The following is an 18,028-nucleotide window of genomic DNA, read 5'->3' as shown; positions in this document are numbered from 1 at the left end:
AGAAGAAAACTAGAAGATTCCCATTCAAACCCTTCCAGACCTTGTCCTGTGTGCTTCTTCTTTTGGATGGTTATGGATTTGGATCCTTTTCTGCTATAATGAAACTATATCATAAGTATATAGCATTTTCCTGAGTTCTGTGAGTTGTTCTAGTAAATTATCAAACATGAGGTCACGAGGACCCCCGAATTCGTAGCCAGGTGGTCACAAACGTGGGTGGCCTGTGGACCACCAAGTTTATTGTTGGTGTCTGTAGTGAGGGCAGTTTTATGGAGGACAGTGGTTCGGCCTATAAAGTCTGACCTCACTCTGGGTAGCTAGTGTGTCAGGATTACAGTGCTGTGACACACAGATCTACTATGCTCTCTTGTATTCCCTATCATCAATTATTTGTTGATCAATATGTGAAAGGAGAGAAAAGACCACCTCAATTTACTTTTTGATAAACATCAAGAGCTGTCACTTTAGTACCTTAAAATATGAAATGAAACTGTTTCTGTATGTCTTATCTGTCACTTAACATATTAACAAAAAAGCCGTATTACTAAATTAACATTGTTTTCATATTTTAATAACTATTTAAATATAACATTTCTTCTTTGCTCCCTTGTATTTTATTCACTTGTATTCAGAAACATTCTGAGAAGGTATCCACAGGTTTCACCAGACTGAGAAAACGTCCGTGGCACAACGACCCCTGCCTAAAACCACTGGCAAAAAGTAACCCTGAATCTTTGATGTGTCTTTAAAGGCCACCTGCAGGAATCAATGTAAAAAATGGACAATCCTGGTAGGGATGGACTGGTAATTTAGACCACTCTCCTGAAAGCTAGAATATCAAAATAAAATCTAAAAGAACACCCTTAACAAAAACTATTGGGAAGCAGGGTTTCTTATAGAAAAGGTTAATTCCAGGTGAGGGGGAGGAAATATATGAAGAGCCTGGAACATCTTGCCATACCAGAAGCCAGGAAGCTATCAAGGTCAGGAAGATCACTGGAATGGTGTCACAGAGACAAAGGGGGATCTTTCACACTATTTTCTTGACTATTGTACAGTTCACCCTCCACATCTGTGGGTTCCACGTCAACAGATTCAACCTACCTCAGATCAAAAATATTCAGGGGAAAAAAAATTCCAGAAAGTTCCTGAAAGCACTGGCAACTATTTACACAGCTTTTACATTGCATTTACAACCATTTATGCAATATTTATGCTGTATTAGATATTATAAATAATTTAGAAATGACAAAGTACATGGGAAGATGTGCATAGGTTATATGCAAAAAACTACGTCGTTCTATGTAAGGGACTTGATTTTGGTATCTATGGATTTTGGTATCCTCTGGGGATACTAGAACCAATCCCCAGCAGATATCGAGGAACGACCGTATATGACTGAAAACTTCCGTGACAAAAACATGAACACACACAGTGACACATACACTAACCACATGCTTGAAGGCATCAAAGAACTTGAAGATAGCAGTGCTTCCAGAGGCAGGACCTAGAGTGGTAGGTAAACCCCACATATGCAACCACTTTTCTCCCTGAGAGTAGCTGCCAAGTGTTAAGGGGCAGCTAGAGGCTAATAACTTTGCAAGGTGAGGGGCCAAAGACCAGAACCCAGGGACTACCAAAGGAAGGAGGGGGCTGGTGAACCCACATCTCTATGACATGGAATCCTGAATTGCTCTTGGGAGCTGGGGGAATGGTAAGAAGTCCAGCCGCAACTCCTCTTTACCCTAAAACTTAGCAGAGGTGATCCCAAGCTGCCAGCTCCCTCAGACGTCTGGCAGAGCAAGCATAAATCCTGTCTAGGAATATCATCCTGACCCCAAATTATCTCAAACACTTTAAAAAATGTAATCTACTACATGTGCAACCATGCAAGTTAGCCCAGAAAGAGACAAAATAAAAACTAGCAGAAACGACAGATAAACAACAAAAAAAAGCAGACCCACTGTGCTACTAGGTGTTGCAGTTACAAAATCATACTTTATAGTAAGCTACAGGAAGGTTACAGGAATAAATAAAATTATTAAATGAAAAATAAAATAGCTGTGACTATTATGTTCAGAGATAGAAAAATAAGATATAAAACTTTGGTAGAAAACTATCACAGAACCAGATTTTCCAGAAGTGAAAAAATACAATAAACTCAATGGATAGATTATCAATAGGCTGGTCTCGTTAAAAATTAGTGAACAAAGACAGATCAGAAGAAATACCCAGGACGAAGCATGCAAAGGGTAAGAGACTGGGAACGCCTCACATGCATTTAAATGGAGCAGGGGGTAGCGGGGACAGGGCAGCAGAAATACTTTAAAAGATAATGGCTACAAACTTCTCAAAAGAATAGAAAACATTACCACAGATTCAGTAAGACCTATAAACACAAAATATAAATAAAAAGAAATATATACCTAGACACATCATAAAAACTGTTGAAAACCAAAGACCAAAAAAAAAAAAAAAAAAAAAAAAAACCATAAAAGCCTGAAGTAAAAAAGATAGATCCCATCCATGACAGCAAATATTAAACTGAGAGTTTACTTTAAGAAAAAAAATGAAAGCTGAAAATCTAATAACTTCTTTCAACACCTTAGAAGAAAACTGACAAGTCAGAACTCTATACATATCAAAAATATCCCTCAAAAGGGAAAATCAATTTGAGATATTTTTAGACTAACATATACTCAAAGAATTCACTATTAGGAGTCACACAACAGGGGAGAAATAAAGAATGTTCTTCAGGCAGAAGGAAAATGGAATTGGAATTGGATTGGACTGGAATTATAACAAGGAACGAAGAGCAATGAAAAGGGTAAATCTAAATGGCTACTACTGTACAAATTAATAACGTCCTAAGACAAAATATACACAGAATTAAAATAGCACAAACTGTGCTACCTAAGTGAAACTAATATAAATGGAGTTTAAGTGTCCAGGAAGAGGGGGAAACAACCAAAGATTAGATTTTGACAAGTCAAAGATGCATGTTTTAAGTAACTTTGAGGTTAGCAGAGGAAAAAAAAATAAGGCATTCAAAGAAAGCCAAGAAAGGAGTAAAAGACACATAAAACAGGTACAATAAACAGAAAGCACTTATTAAGACAACATACTCAAACCCAACTATGTCAACAGTTGGGTTAAATTTAAATATCAATAGACTAAACACTCCAATTATGAGAAATATTGTCTGACTAGATTTTTTAAATCCCAGCTATATACTGCTGAAAACAGAAACGTCCAAAACATAGTACAAAGACTGAAAGTACAAGGTTAAAAAAAAAGATATACACTGCACCTGCTAATCAGAGAAAAGATAATGCAACTACATTAATATTAAGCTAATCAACCTTTACCTCTAATAACACTTTTGCCTTAAGGAAAGACAATTATTTTAAAAGACTCAACCGGTAAAGAAAATACACAATGCTAAACATTGTATGCACCTAGTAACATAGCCACAAAATAGATAAAGCAAAAATTATCGCAAGTAAGGAGAAACAGACAAATGCAAAATATGAGTATTAATACATTTCTCTTGGTAACCAATACAACCAGCAAACGAAAAGGAAAAAAGGATGTAGAAGAATTTAACACAATTAACCAAGTTAAACTAACAAATATAGAACACTGCATCTAACAAAGACAGAGGCACATTCTTTCCAAGCACACACAGGACATTTACAAAAAGTGATCATATGTTGGACCATAAAGCAAGCTTCAAAAAATTTCATAAGCTTTTAATTACATAGTATTATGACCACAATGGAATGAAGACAGAAATCAGAAAAAAACAAATACAGCACAGAAGATTCTTAGAGCAGTGAAACTATTCTCTATGACACTATAATGTCGGATACATATTATAAATGTCAAAACCCACAGAATATAGAACACCAAGAGTGAACCCTATGTGAACTACGGACTTTGGATGATAATGATTTGTCAATGTAGGTTCACCCATTCTAACAAATGTACAATCTGGTGCAGGATGCTGCTAATGGGGGTACAGGGGAACTCTGTACTTTCTACTCAGTTTTGCTATGAACCTAAAGCTGCTCTTAAAAATAAAGTGTATTTAAAACAAAAAAAAGAGTTTATCTGACAAGATAGGTTAATGAGTATGCTATGGTTACAAACCACCCTAGAAATCTTAGCTGCTTAAGATGAAGAAAAGTCCCACTCCCACCCATTCCCTCCTCCTCTTTTCCCCACCCTTGCCCTCTCCCCCACCCTCTGCTCTCTGTTTGCTCTACACCAGCAGTCCCCAACCTTTTTGGCACCAGGGACCAGTTTCATGGAAGACAATTCTTCCATGGATGGGGGTGGTGGGGGGGATGGCTCAGGCGGTAATGCAAGTGATGGGGAGCAGCAGATGAAGCTTCGCTCACTCGCCTCCTGCTGTGCAGCCCGGTTCCTAACAGGCCGCAGACGGGTACCTGTCCGCAGCCTGGGGGTTGGGGACCCCTGCTGTAGCTGGAATAGAAACTGATAGGTATATCCACACTGGAAGTTTGGCATTATCTACTAATACCAGACATAGGCATAATATATGACCCAACAATTCTACTCCTAAGTCTACCCAACAAAAAAGCAAACAAGAAACATGCACCTGAATGTTCACAGCATGTCTGCTCACATGAGCCCCGTGACAGTCATGGAAATGAGCCTGTTGGATCACCTAACATGGGGAGCTGCTCTGTTCTGAATCCATCATCACCATTCCCCCAGCCCAACATTTCCCACAGGCTGTTCTAGCCAATGACTGGCCATAGGCAGGATGCTAAAGCAGGTCCATTCCTGCAGAAGGAACTCCTCTGACCCTAACTTTGGCTGGAGGACATGTCACTGGCCTTGCTTAAACTTTCTTAGAACTGCACTGAAGTCTGAAGACTTATCGTACCAAACGTTCCCTCCAACCTCTTCCTCCTCTACATACATCAGTCCTGCAAGGGGCTGTTGGCTTTCTCACAAGTATTTCTCCCAATACAGCAAAATCTAATCCCAACTTGTCTTCTTGTCCTTGGGGGACCTTAACAGGCTCAAATTGGGAACAACCCAATATTTATCAACAGAAGAATGAACTACTACCATGGATAATACATGAATAAATCATTACATGAATAAACAAACTACAACTATACATGACCGAGTGAATGAAATTAATGACAAAATGAGTAGAGTTCCATGGTTGGTATGTCACAAACCATGGATCTGTAACTACTTCTGTACTTTCAGTATATTTCACCAAAAAAAAAAAAAAAGAAAAAAGAAAAATCAAAAAGGCAAGACTCTGAAAAGTCAACTATCCTTAAACCAAAGGGGAATTTGCTACTTACTATTAACTCAGATTAAGAAGCTACCCATATGCACTAATATGTATAAAATAGATAACTAATAAGAACCTGCTATATAAAAATAAAATTCAAAAATTCAAAATAAATAAATAAAAAAAAAAAGAAGCTGCCAGGCTGTTTACATGGAGCCCTCCTCCCCCTTCCTTCATCATTCTCACATCCCTCAGAGGTAACCACTGTTAAAAGACTGCTGTGAATCTAATGACATATGCAAATTCTTAAAGCATAGTAAGTATAGATATACAAACATCTTAAAACACATACATGCACACACAAAGTTCTACAACTTGCTTCTCTTACTAAACATTACATTTTCCATGCAGTATAGGGAATTTTTTCCTCTTATTTTTATTTCCCTCTTATTTTTAATAGTGACAGAACATTCCAGAGTATGGACATAAAGATCACTTACTTTACTGTTAACTTCAATATTAGACAGATGTTTCTCATTTTTCACTACCACAAACACCACTATAATGAAAAATCTTACACATACAGGTTTGTACATTTGTGCAAATACATCTATACCATAAATTCCTAGCAGTGGAATTGCTAGGCCGAACAGAGTACAGGCATTTTATATTGTTTCAATGACGCCACCTTCCAAAAAGAGTCCACCAAATTATAGTCCCACAGGTCATATAAACTATATATTTAAAGGCTAATATATTTTAGATGAACCCTACTTTATGGACTAAAGCTTGTGGTGAAGAGTAATTATGAACGGAAAGTACATAAAATTGCTTTTATCTTTCACTGAGTCAATTTAAGGAAAAATTTCAGAGGGTTACACAAAAATACCAGAGTAACCAAAAAATTACCAGTAGTTACAACCCAGAGATTGATTCTAAATAAAAAAGACCATTTAATAGACCTCACAACCCAGGATCCAACTGTCACCACAGCATTTACAGATCCCAGTTCAGTGCCAGCAGATCCCACTGTGATTTCTGATCTACAGAGAAGAGTGACCAGAGTTCTCAAGGATACTGGGGCTTATCGTACCAAATGCTCAGATGTCTTGCAGGTGTCTTATGGCTGTGGGATAAGGCCTGAGTTGTGAACCTTCCCAGGAAGGGTAAGTCTTTCATGACAAATCCACTCCAATACTCCAATCTCCCTAAGCCTTTGGATACCTTCCTCTACAGTATACCAAGGTAGTTCTGGCACCTCAACTCCACTTAGTACAGGTCACCCTTCGGTTTGTTTCAGGCAATCAACCAAGCAGAGCCCTTTCTAAGCCCTCAAGCTGTAACACTGAATCCAGAATCTCTCCTTATGGGTCCACATCAATAAATTTGGCCTAACCCAACTTTACATTCCCTTCACCTTCAACTCACACCCTTAACATCCATTCCCATAAATATTCCCCAGGTTCCTATTTCTCTCATGGCAAAGTAGACAATCTTTTGGAGGGTAGGCCTACCTCTTCATGGGTCACAATTTGCACCTCACCCTTTGGGGCCTCCTGGGATGATCCTAGGGGAAGCCAAATGCAGGTTTTTCAGGCAAAGGGAGATTAAGTTCAGGGAAGGGATGGAAAGGTTGCTTCTACAGGGAAAGGTAGCCCAGCAGAATTTAGGTGTTCAAGGTCTCCAGCCACATCAGAATCTGACCATATGCCGCTAATCCAGTTTTCAGGATCCCATTCCTTACCAACCAATGTTTTCAATTACAAACGGGGAATTCAATTTGCAGTTTTAGGGCAGTTGTAGAAACCTTCAGGTCCCTTATGTGGAACCTGACCTGGTAATTTAAAACCCTGAACTCATCGTTTTGCTTTGCAACGTTTTCACTTGGCTAGGCTAAATCGCGTTCCCCAAGATTTCCACTCCCATTTGTTTCTAGATTGGGCGGGCCACAAGAGAGACTACTGTGCAGCACGCGGAGGGAGCAAGTGAAGGGGCACACATCTGGTAGGACATCTGCAGCCTGCACCCACTGAACTCCCCATTTGCTTCAATGATGCAAGGCTGCAACAACTACTCTACCTTCCCCCAGGCTCACTGAGAGTCTCTGCCTCCTGGGCCAAGTGTGTGTGGTTACCTCCATGGCAAAGGGCCAGCTCTTTCAGGATATCCACACAACCAAGGTCAGAGGCAACAGAACTGACACATCTTTCCATCTGTCTTGCTGTGGCTTCCAGTCTGGGTTCTCCCCCACTGTACATCCACCTTCCCTTCTCAAATGCCTGTCCTATGGACTGCAAACTCCAGCATCAGGCACACAGACAACAGTCTTATCAACGAGTTGCATCATCAGCTCCTACACTGTGTTAACTGAGATCCCTGAATAAGACTGTCTGACAGACCCCTGTGCAACAGACCACACATTTAACCACACAGCCTCAACCTGCCCTTGGACAATTCTAGTGCCCAGGGAATTTGAGCACTCACAACCCAAGTACTGAACTAAGGACTAGAAAAGTAATTATGGACAAAACAAGAAGAATCTCTACTTTAATGAAGCTCAGCCTTTTTGAGAAAACAAAAATCCATTAAATCATGTGAACAAATGTAACCCTGTAATTTTGATAAGCACCAGGAAGGCCAACAATGTCCCTAATAGAAGAACTTGACTTCAGTAAAGTCAAGAAAACTGCTAGTTACTGTAGCAAGTGGTGGATATATCGAAGTTCCCTATTCTACCTTTATTATAAAATGTGCAAACTCACACAAAACGAATTTCATAAAAAAGTGATGCCTGAGACAAGCTCTAAATGAAACTAGGAATAACTGAAACCCGGACGGAAAAGCATTCCAGGAAGAGGGAAAGAACAAATGCCACACTCCCTGGTGGCGGAGATGATGATGGGCACGGGAGATGTGAGAAGGACCTGCATGGCTGGAGCAAGGAAAGCAAAGGGAGATGTGGTACAGGAGAGGTCAAGACCCCAAAGTTTAAGAAATATGCACACCCTTAAGGCCACGTTTTGAAGTTCTGTCCTTAAAGCAACAGGAAGCCACTGAGGGTTTTACGTAAAAGGTGACATAATCAGATCTGCCTTTTTAAAAGGTAATTTCTGACACTAACAAATTACAAACACGTTTACCTTTTAGCCAACAATCTCACTATCTTGAAACTATACCTGCACAAATACAAAACAATACATCCACAGGGTTATTCACAGCAATGGAATATAAACAACCCAAGTATTTATTATAATTAGGAAATGAACTACAAGCACAAAAGAATGGAAAAGAGTGTATACGAAGTGATCTCTAGAATATATTAAGTAAAAAAGAAGAAACAACAGTGTACACAAACTTCTTTTTAAGAAAGGCAGGTAAAAAACATACTTGTGATTAAATTTGCAAAAATAAAACAGTGGAAAAATAAACCAGAAACTAATAAAAGTGGGGCAGGAAGGGTACAGTGCAGGGATAGGAAGAAAAGGGAGAATGTGAACATACCTTAGTAATGCAGCTTTGATTCTGGAACTATATAAATGTTTTACACACTGAAAAAATACATTAAAATATTAAAGAAATCCTTAAAAGTTAAAGATTTCATTCAAATAAACCAAACTAATGATCGAATTGGTTACAAAATCAGAGGGAAAATGTTTTCAAATGATTTTATAATTCAGATTGTCAACTGTACATCCTTGCATGGATACATTTTTAAAACAAGGAGAATAAAATACAAACCTACAATCACTCTACGGTTATTAACATTTTCAAACTACTATATTTATACTGTAGGATAAAGGAAAGTAACTACTGTTGCTAAGAATGCAAATTTTTAACATTAGAGAAGAAAGGATAAAGTCAAAGTAAAAACCCTATAAAGTTAAATGTGAATTGGAAATATCAACACAAAATCAAAATTTATTATTTCCCAAGCCTATCCAATGAAAGCAAGGGCATCTCAGTAGCAGTAAGGACACACAGCACCAGATTTTGTTATCTAAATTCCACTGCCTGATAAAAAGAGGTAAAACAACTGGCTGATAGATATTGGGCAGGAAAAGCACAAAGTGAATCTAAGACATCTTGTAACATTAGCAAGAAACAGTTCAAAGATTAATGGGGTCGCATTCAAGGGAAGAGAACTAGTTTGAAAGGACCAAGCCATGCCCAAATTAGAACAAGCTGAGGGAAAAGAATGATGACTACTTGTTTAAAACACACCAAATACATAAAATTCCTTGGGTCCACAGTGATCCTGAGAGAGAGAAAGCAAAAAGAAACAACAACAAATCAACCCTGTACAAAGGAAAAAGAACATTCTTATCCTGTGTCAGAACCTAAAACTCACACTAGGAATATTAACTTAGATATATGATTAGTTAATATACAGGTAGATATACAGGTCATACATACGTGTAAGTATATAGATTATCTATAGATAAATACGTGGATCATTTGCAGACAGGTCCAAAAATTAAACCTAGGTTATAAGGATATAACTATAAGCAAGCTGAACAACAAGTATAAACAAACAAATATAATCTAAGTTTAAAAAGTTGTCATGCTTTATTACTACAGTCTAAAAACATCTAAAATGGTATGAAAATGCTTTATTAACCTCTTCATTTACTCTCTCAACATTTGGATAAAACAATATCCATGATGAATGGATCCTTCCTCCCTCTACCACCCACCACCCACCCCCCCAAAAAGTCAACACACTTAACATTCTAGGGACTCCAGACAAATTGCCCCTGCTTCAAATGACTTCATCTGCCTTCTTGAACAGGCTACACTCTTTAAACTAGAGCTCCTACACTGGCAGATTCCTCCAATGCTCCTTTCATACGGTTTAATGCCTTTCAATGGCTCCCCTCACCTTTAGGATAAACACCAACCACCTTAATGAGATATGTACAATTATTTAAAATCTGGCCCCAAATTCATCCCTAGACAGACTGGCCATGCCAAATTATAAGTGGTGTCAGCAGTGGTATGATCAATACCCACAGAGAACTTATGATGTCCAGGGAACCTAGGAATCAGTCACACAGGAGTAACCGATAATACAGGGCAAACTTTTGGTTGTAATTCAAATCCAGAATGATCTCAAACACTCTCTTCAGGACTCTGCTCCTGCTGTCCCTCCATCTAGACTTTTTTCCTCTCCTAATCTATATTCTTAACCCTGCTGGAACATCACCTTCTCTTCCCAGATATCAAAAGCATAGAATTTCCTCATCTTATGTATGGGTATCTTCCCTACCAAGCTGTAAGGTCTCTGAGGGCACATCTTTATATATTATGTCCATGTATGACTTATGGCAATTTTAAGGCCATATAATAAGCACCCAGTAGAGATTTAATTAAAAATTTAATTGGGACTTCCCTGGTGGCGCACTAGTTAAGAATCCGCCTGCCAATGCAGGGGACACGGGTTTGAGCCCTGGTCTGAGCCCTGGTCTGGGAAGATCCCATGTGCCGCGGAGCAAGTACGCCCATGTGCCACATCTACTGAACCTGCACTCTAGAGCCTGTGAGCCACAACTACTGAGCCCATGTGCCACAACTACTGAAGCCTGCGCACCTAGAGCCCGTGCTCCGCAACAAAAGAAGCCACTGCAATGAGAAGCCCGTGCACCGCAACGAAGAGTAGCCCCTCCTCGCCGCGAGAAAGCCCACGTGCAGCAACGAAGACCCAACGCAGCCAATAAATAAATAAATGTATAAAAAAAAATTTAATTGAAGACGAGCACAACTAAGCAACCTGATGTTGAAAAAAAAATGGTAATAACTATAGCAAAGTTCAAAATCAGGATGGAGAAGGAAATCAACAATGACTGGCACCAGGTGCTGAACTTCAGGAACTGTACTGGGAACTCTACAAATCCATTGCATTTAATTCTCATAATAGCTTTATATGATAGGTTTCATCCTACAGGATGAAACCTATGTTTCATCACAGGTTTAAGCTTTTTAAGAAAGCTTAAAAAGGCTATGTGATGAATCATGTATGTAGCTTTGAACCAGTAAGGAGTGTGGCTGGATTTCAACCCAGACTCTTCTGAGCTGAAGGCCATCTCCATGTCCAACTCCAGAGCTCTTATCCTTTGCACAATTGATTCCCTGCTTTCAATTTCTTTTCATTCAAGGAAAAGAGAAAGAAAACACAATTAAGCATCTAATAAATATAAGAAAGTATTTACATGATATATGTTAACTGTTCTTTCTCAGCAAATTAGAATCCTGCTAATAGCTAATTCAAAAGAAATACCCAACAGCGTTATTTTTAATCTCTAAAATAATCCACAACAATTCTTCAGGAACAACAGTATCCTTTTTATGTGTTTCCAACATACCGGCGGAAAAAATGCTAACAATTAAGGAGTGCAGCCAGTGGAGTTTAACTGTATGCAATCAGGTAAGTCATTGGGAAGTGAGAACACTACATAATTAAATTTCTCCTAGTTAAGACCTCAAATTAATAACTCATAATTATACACTATCAGTGTGATAAGAGCCAAATCTGAGGTACTCTTTCCCATAGGATGCACAGGCACACACAAATCACATCAACCTCCCAGTCCACAATTTATAGGAGTGGTACCATTACCCGTAAAGACACCAATGACCAACGTTTCACCATTACCTGGATTTCAAAAGTGTTACTAGATATTACACGAAAAACAAAACAAGAAGGGATCTGGGGCCAAATACGGAAAACAGTGCTGGTACTATTCCTCAGAGCCCTTAACCTGATAATGTGAATTGTGACCCTTGGGGAGAAGGAAAAGGACAAAGCAATGTTTCCCAAACTAAGGTAACCAATAACCGTTCTGTTTTTCCTGTAGCATTTCTTAGCACTAGTATTACCAAGAATACCACCTTAAACACTGCTTCAGATATATATTCCAAAACTAAGTAAATACTGTTACTGTGGTCTGAATTGGTAAATAAAGGTACTGTCAGAAACAGTACTATCAAAATTCTGGGGCCAATAGAAAACCTTAAAAAAAAGAATGCTAGGGGCTTCCCTGGTGGCACAGTGGTTGAGAGTCCGCCTGCCGATGCAGGGGACACAGGTTCGTGTCCCGGGCCAGGAGGATCCCACATGCCGCAGAGCAGCTGGTCCCATGAGCCATGGCCGCTGAGCCTGCGCGGCTGGAGCCTGTGCTCCATAACGGGAGAGGCCACAGCAGTGAGAGGCCCGCGTACCACAAAAAAACAAAAAGAATGCTAAGTTAATCATAGAGATGACTGAGGGCCTCTTTTCCTTACCCATTTCACAGCATTTTAAAATAACCATTTTGCATTTTGTGGGACTTCTGGTGGTCCAGTGGGTAAGACTCCACATTCCCAATGCAGGGGGCCCGGGGTTCGATCCCTGGGTGGGGAACTAGATCCTGCACACATGCCGCAACTAAGAGTTCACATGCCACAAGTAAAGATCCTGTGTGTGGCAACTAAGACCCGGCACAGTCAAAAAAAACAAATAAATAAATACTAAAAAAAATAAAGTAACCATTTTGCTACTCGAGTCAAAATAAAGAAATTCTATTTTATTTCTCACAAGAAACACACATCTACTACCCATAATTTTGACAAACATATTTAGCAACTCTTACATTTAATTATCAAGTCTGATAATAAAGGTTCTGTAATCCAGCAGCTACTACAACTTTTTGGTATTTGCCCATTAACCAAGGTTGGGGGGGACGGGGGAGAAGCCTCCTCATTTCACTCGGCCCCCATCTGAAATTTCACAGCCTCTGAAAGTTCACAACCTTTAAGAATGTTCACAAACTCAATCTGTCCTGGTATACATCCTCAAGCGTAGGTTTAGTTTTCACTTCCTAACAAAAGCTGTGTAGAAAGCAATTACTGTACTCTCCATCAATGCTTTCAGACCGCGGGAGTTCCTTCCAGAAAATTCCAACAGAAGTTATACAGGAATTCGCATTTTGGTAGGTATGTCGTCTCTGGCACAAGTCACGTTATGCAGTGTAATCCGTTAACACTTAAATGTATTTGGTGTTGCTTTTTAACGTACAGCAAAATCCGTATTTGCTACTCCAACATGCATGGAAAACCCTCTCCAAAACCAGGAATCTCAATCCACAAATCATAAATAGCAAATAAACGTAAAGCAAATGCGTAAACAGATTTGGGGTGCCTATTTCGTGGCATTTATTGCTGAAGCCATCACTAAAATCTAACCCGGTAGAGTCGAGGACGCATCCGCAGTTGGAAAGATGAACAGAGCCAAACCGAAGGCACTGCGCAGTTTCCGAGCCGTGCAATTAATCTCAGCAAATGCTTGCGGAATGCGTTCAAGGTCACTCGTGATGAAAAAGAAGTGTGTGTGTGAGTGTGGGTGTGCAGAAACCCCGCCGTCCGCCAGTCCCGCGCATAGCTGACCAAGGCGCGCGGACAGGCAGCCAAGGGGGCGGCGGAAATTAGGCGGGGGGTGTTACGGGGAGCCCCGAAAAACCACCTTCTCCATGAAGCCTACTGCTGCAGGACCCAGGGCAGCCGCCGGGGAGGCTACGCCGTCGTAGGTACACAGCCCTGGGTGGGAGACCAGCGCCAGGCCTCAGGGGGATCCCGAACCCGGAAAACCCCCTCCCCTTTCTGAGGTCTCGGTGCAGAGCCCCTCTCTCTCTCACGCTCCGGGAGGCAGTCCCCATTCCCTCCCCCACCTCCTTCCCACCCTCCATCAGGCCTTGGTCTGGCACAACTCACCTGGCCGCCGAACAGAGCGGAGCAGGGCCTGGCGCCGGGTGGGGCCTGGCGGCGGGGAGGAGCCGGGCGCGGCTCTCACCTGGGGGCGGGGCCTGGCTGGGGGGGCCAGGCTGCGCCCCCGCTGCGCGCTGGAAGAGGCGGCGTTCAGGGCCCGGAGGCCCGGGAGGGGGGTGGCGCGGTCGCAACGGAAGTCTGGCATCCTTGGAAGTTTCGTTTTCGCGCGGTGGGAGGGCTTTCACCGAATGACTGTCCCTCCTTGTCCTTGAATTTAAGCAGCAAGTCGACCTGCGTCGCGCACGCCGCCCGTTTGGATAAAACCGGATACAGTGACAAGGCCCTCCACTGGCTGAGCCGTGGCCGCAGAGACAGCGTCCAGTGCCTTCCGACTCACCGCGCGGACCCCTCCGCCGCACTGCGCCACCGCGGCACAGACCCGGGCCTCGCCCACTCACCTGCCCTACCTGGCAGGGGAAGGTGAGCTCTGCAGCTCTTGACCCTGCACTCCGTCCCCGTGCGCCGCCCCCACCACAAACTGGAGAACTCGCTCGGCTCTCCGCGGAAGTCAGGAGCCAGGCATTCCCACGGTTACTCGTGAACTTGTTTGAGTTATGTTTAAGCCAAGATGCCCTTTGAGTGTCAGGTTAATTGTTTGCAGGAGGACGGGGAGAGGAAGGAAGCGTCCAGAACAGTTTTGACTCCTGCGGAGTGCCGTACCTGCAGGCTGAACCCCGGGTCTGAACCCCTACCCCAGCCTGGAGTTCTGCCCCCTCCAAGCCCTGGCCTGGGACTCTCCTCTCCCCACATCCTCATCACCCGACTCCCGCCCAGCCCTCTCCGCCCACCAGACCGGTGTCCTCCAGCGAGTCGCTGGGCGGACGTGGTTCCTCGAGTGCAAAAGCGCAGTCACTTCGTAATAAACCGCCTCCCCGAATGTTGTCAGGTCAAATGACAGATGTATTATTGGAAAGCACTGTGTATACTCTAACCTGCAGGACAATTGTCAGTTAGCAATGCTCTTTGGGATTTTACTGGCACCTTTTTCTTCCAAGTAAGATTGATACGTGCCTGTTGGAACAATTAAAGTGCTCATCTCAGATGACACACTTGGCAAGAGCTACAAGTTCACAGGCCAAGTAGAGGGCCAATTTAGTTACAGATATACAAAAGTGTGGCGCCATACTTACCAGTTAGGAAGTGTTGAGAAATTGTTACTTTCCTTTGTGTTTAATGTTTATGATGCATACAGTAGTGGAGCATTTCAGAAACAAGGAGAACTGGAAGGAGGCAGGTGCCAAGGAGTCAGTTAGTTGGAATATTTCAGTGGCATCCCCTGGATTTCTCCACCTCGCTACTGTTGACATTTGGGGTCAGATAACTCTTTTTTAAGGGAGATGTTTGGCAGCATCCCTGGCCTTTACCCTCTAGGTGCCAGTAGCACACTCCCTCCTCCAACATGAAAACCAAAAATGTCTCCAGACAAAGCCAAATATGTTGTCCTATCCCCTCCAACACCGGAGAACCCCTGTTTTAAAGTTGGCCTCTAGTGATGATCACTGGGAGCTATCAAGAATGCACAGGCCAGGGCTTCCCTGGTGGCGCAGTGGTTAAGAATCCGCCTGCCAATGCAGGGGACATGGGTTCGAGCCCTGGTCTGGGAAGATCCCACATGCTGCGGAACAACAAAGCCCGTGTGCCACAACGAATGAGCCTGCACTCTAGAGCCCGCGAGCCACAACTACTGAAGCCCACGCACCTAGAGCTGGTGCTCCGCAACAAGAGAAGTCACCGTAATGGGAAGCCCATGCACCACAACGAAGAGCAGCCCCTGCTCACTGCAACTAGAGAAAGCTGCACAGCAACGAAGACCCAACGCAGCCAAAAATAAAAATAAAATTTTTTTAGTTAAAAAAAAAGATATTTTCTAAAACAAAAAAGAATACACAGGCCAGGGAGGTCAGCCAGCCCTATGTCAGAAAGGGCCACACTCCAGAGAAGGCAACTACTAGTCTTTCTGCTAAAAATATCTCCATGGCCCTCAGAAACCTTACTTGCTAGCATGCTGAATGTCAAAAATGAGGTTTTACGTCACCCATGTATATCTGCCAAAAAGGTTTAAAATGAAGCTAGTCACAGGGGAAGAAATCAGACAAATCCAGTGTGAGAGACCTTTTGCAAAACAGCTCCACCAGACTCTTCAAAAAATCAACATCAAGAAAAACACAGGAAAGCTAGGAATAAGTTCAAACATAAGAGACCACAACCAAATCCATTGCATGACCATTGATCCTACACCAAGTTGAAGGAAAGAAGCTATGAAAGAGATTTGGGAGATAATTGGAGAACTTGATGGAAAATATATTAAAGAGAGTATTATTTAGTCTGTTAAATGTTTCACTGTGATAATGGCTATGTTTGAGAATGTCTTTGTTCTTCGGAGTTGTGTGATGAATTATTTTAAAAGTTGTGGTGGCTACAATGTTCTTTCCAATAGCTCAGAAACACATGTATTTTATATACAGATAAAGCAAACGTAGCAGAAGGTTAACAACTGGTAAATCTAAGTGATGGGTATATATGTTTTAATTCTGCAATTTTTTCAACTTTTCTGGAAAACTGAAATTTTTCAAAATAGCAAGTTAGAAAAGTGGAATACGAAGTATTTTGTGAATTTTTGGAATGCTAAATAAGCCAAATTGCTTCAACTTCCCAGGCAGCCTCTATTCTCTTCCAACTTGCTAACTAAGCATTTCCAGAAACTTAATTTCTTTACAGTTTTTCAACCACACTGTACTTCTGGAGATTACGTCAGAAGGGCCTGCATGTATTTTTCATCCTGCAGGAGCTATATTGCTGGCAAATATAAACAGGCGTGTTAAAAGTTTCAACTTATACAAGACCTATGTCTATTTTAATGCTGGATCCCAGGGATCCTACTTGGGGAGAAGGGAATTTCTGCCCCAGAGATGAACCCACAGTGAACCTTGGTATATTCACCCCACTGACATTGATGGATCATAGGAAACTGATCCTCAGGAGCCTTTTTAAATTAGTTATATTTATTACAGGATTATTCAGTTATTCAACACAGCAAAAAGTATTCAGTCTTCAGTATGTACCCCATGCAATAGGGATGATTCTTTGTATTAACTTAACCTCTAGGTGAGTGAGCCTTATAGGCCACCAGTCACCTTGTAAGTAAGGATGATCTCTCCCCAGTGTTTGCCTGGGTCAACTCCCAATTAGATGCTATAGCCTGCTGTCCCCGGGGAAGTGGAGACAAAGGTCATTGAACTGGGAGCACTCAGGGCTTACAAGTTTAACATGATGACCCTCATTATGATTGTGGCTTATGCTGGTTCTCCTACTCGCACTTGTGGCTATGGATTATGGCTATGCTGGTTAGGCAGCCCTATGTGAATCCTGAGAAGATGGTGGCCTCACTAGGACAGAAGCCACTCCTCTCCGCTGGCTCTGGGGTCAGATCTCTGACGAGAGCCACATTGATGCACATGTTCTACAGGGAGAAGCATGAGGTCTAGGGCTGTCATCCAGGGCAGAGGTGACCAGAACCTACCTGGATGGCCAGCAGTGGGGCCAAAAAAGAAGGAAGAGGTAAGGAATGCTCAGGGAAAGGCAGGGTCAGCGCTGCCTGGCACCTCTCCAGGTATTTACCCCACTCAGGGCTACAGGAGGCTGGAATGAGTGAGGATGGTTTCTCCAAGCCTCTTAGCACCCTCTGTCACATTGTGTCTTCTGAACTTCCAAAGAGCACACCTTTTTTTCTATTTTCTGCTGTATCTGTACTGCCTGGACTAGAGCCTGGTGAGAGATGTGGTTCATTAAAGACTACAGAAGACTAGTTGTGGTTTGTAGCCAGCTTCCCCAAGTTTGTTTCATGGCCTCAATGCAGAAGTTTTTCTTCGAGGGGAAGTAACCAGTTAGGGGAAAAAAACAGGTTTGCCAGAGGTGCTACCGCAGACTCTGCAGGAGCCACACACAGACCTA

Source organism: Neophocaena asiaeorientalis, unplaced genomic scaffold (genome assembly GCF_003031525.2).
Source record: "Neophocaena asiaeorientalis asiaeorientalis breed wild unplaced genomic scaffold, Neophocaena_asiaeorientalis_V1.1 scaffold160, whole genome shotgun sequence".
Classification (NCBI taxonomy): Eukaryota; Metazoa; Chordata; class Mammalia; order Artiodactyla; family Phocoenidae; genus Neophocaena; species Neophocaena asiaeorientalis.
This window is presented reverse-complemented; position numbering follows the sequence as displayed.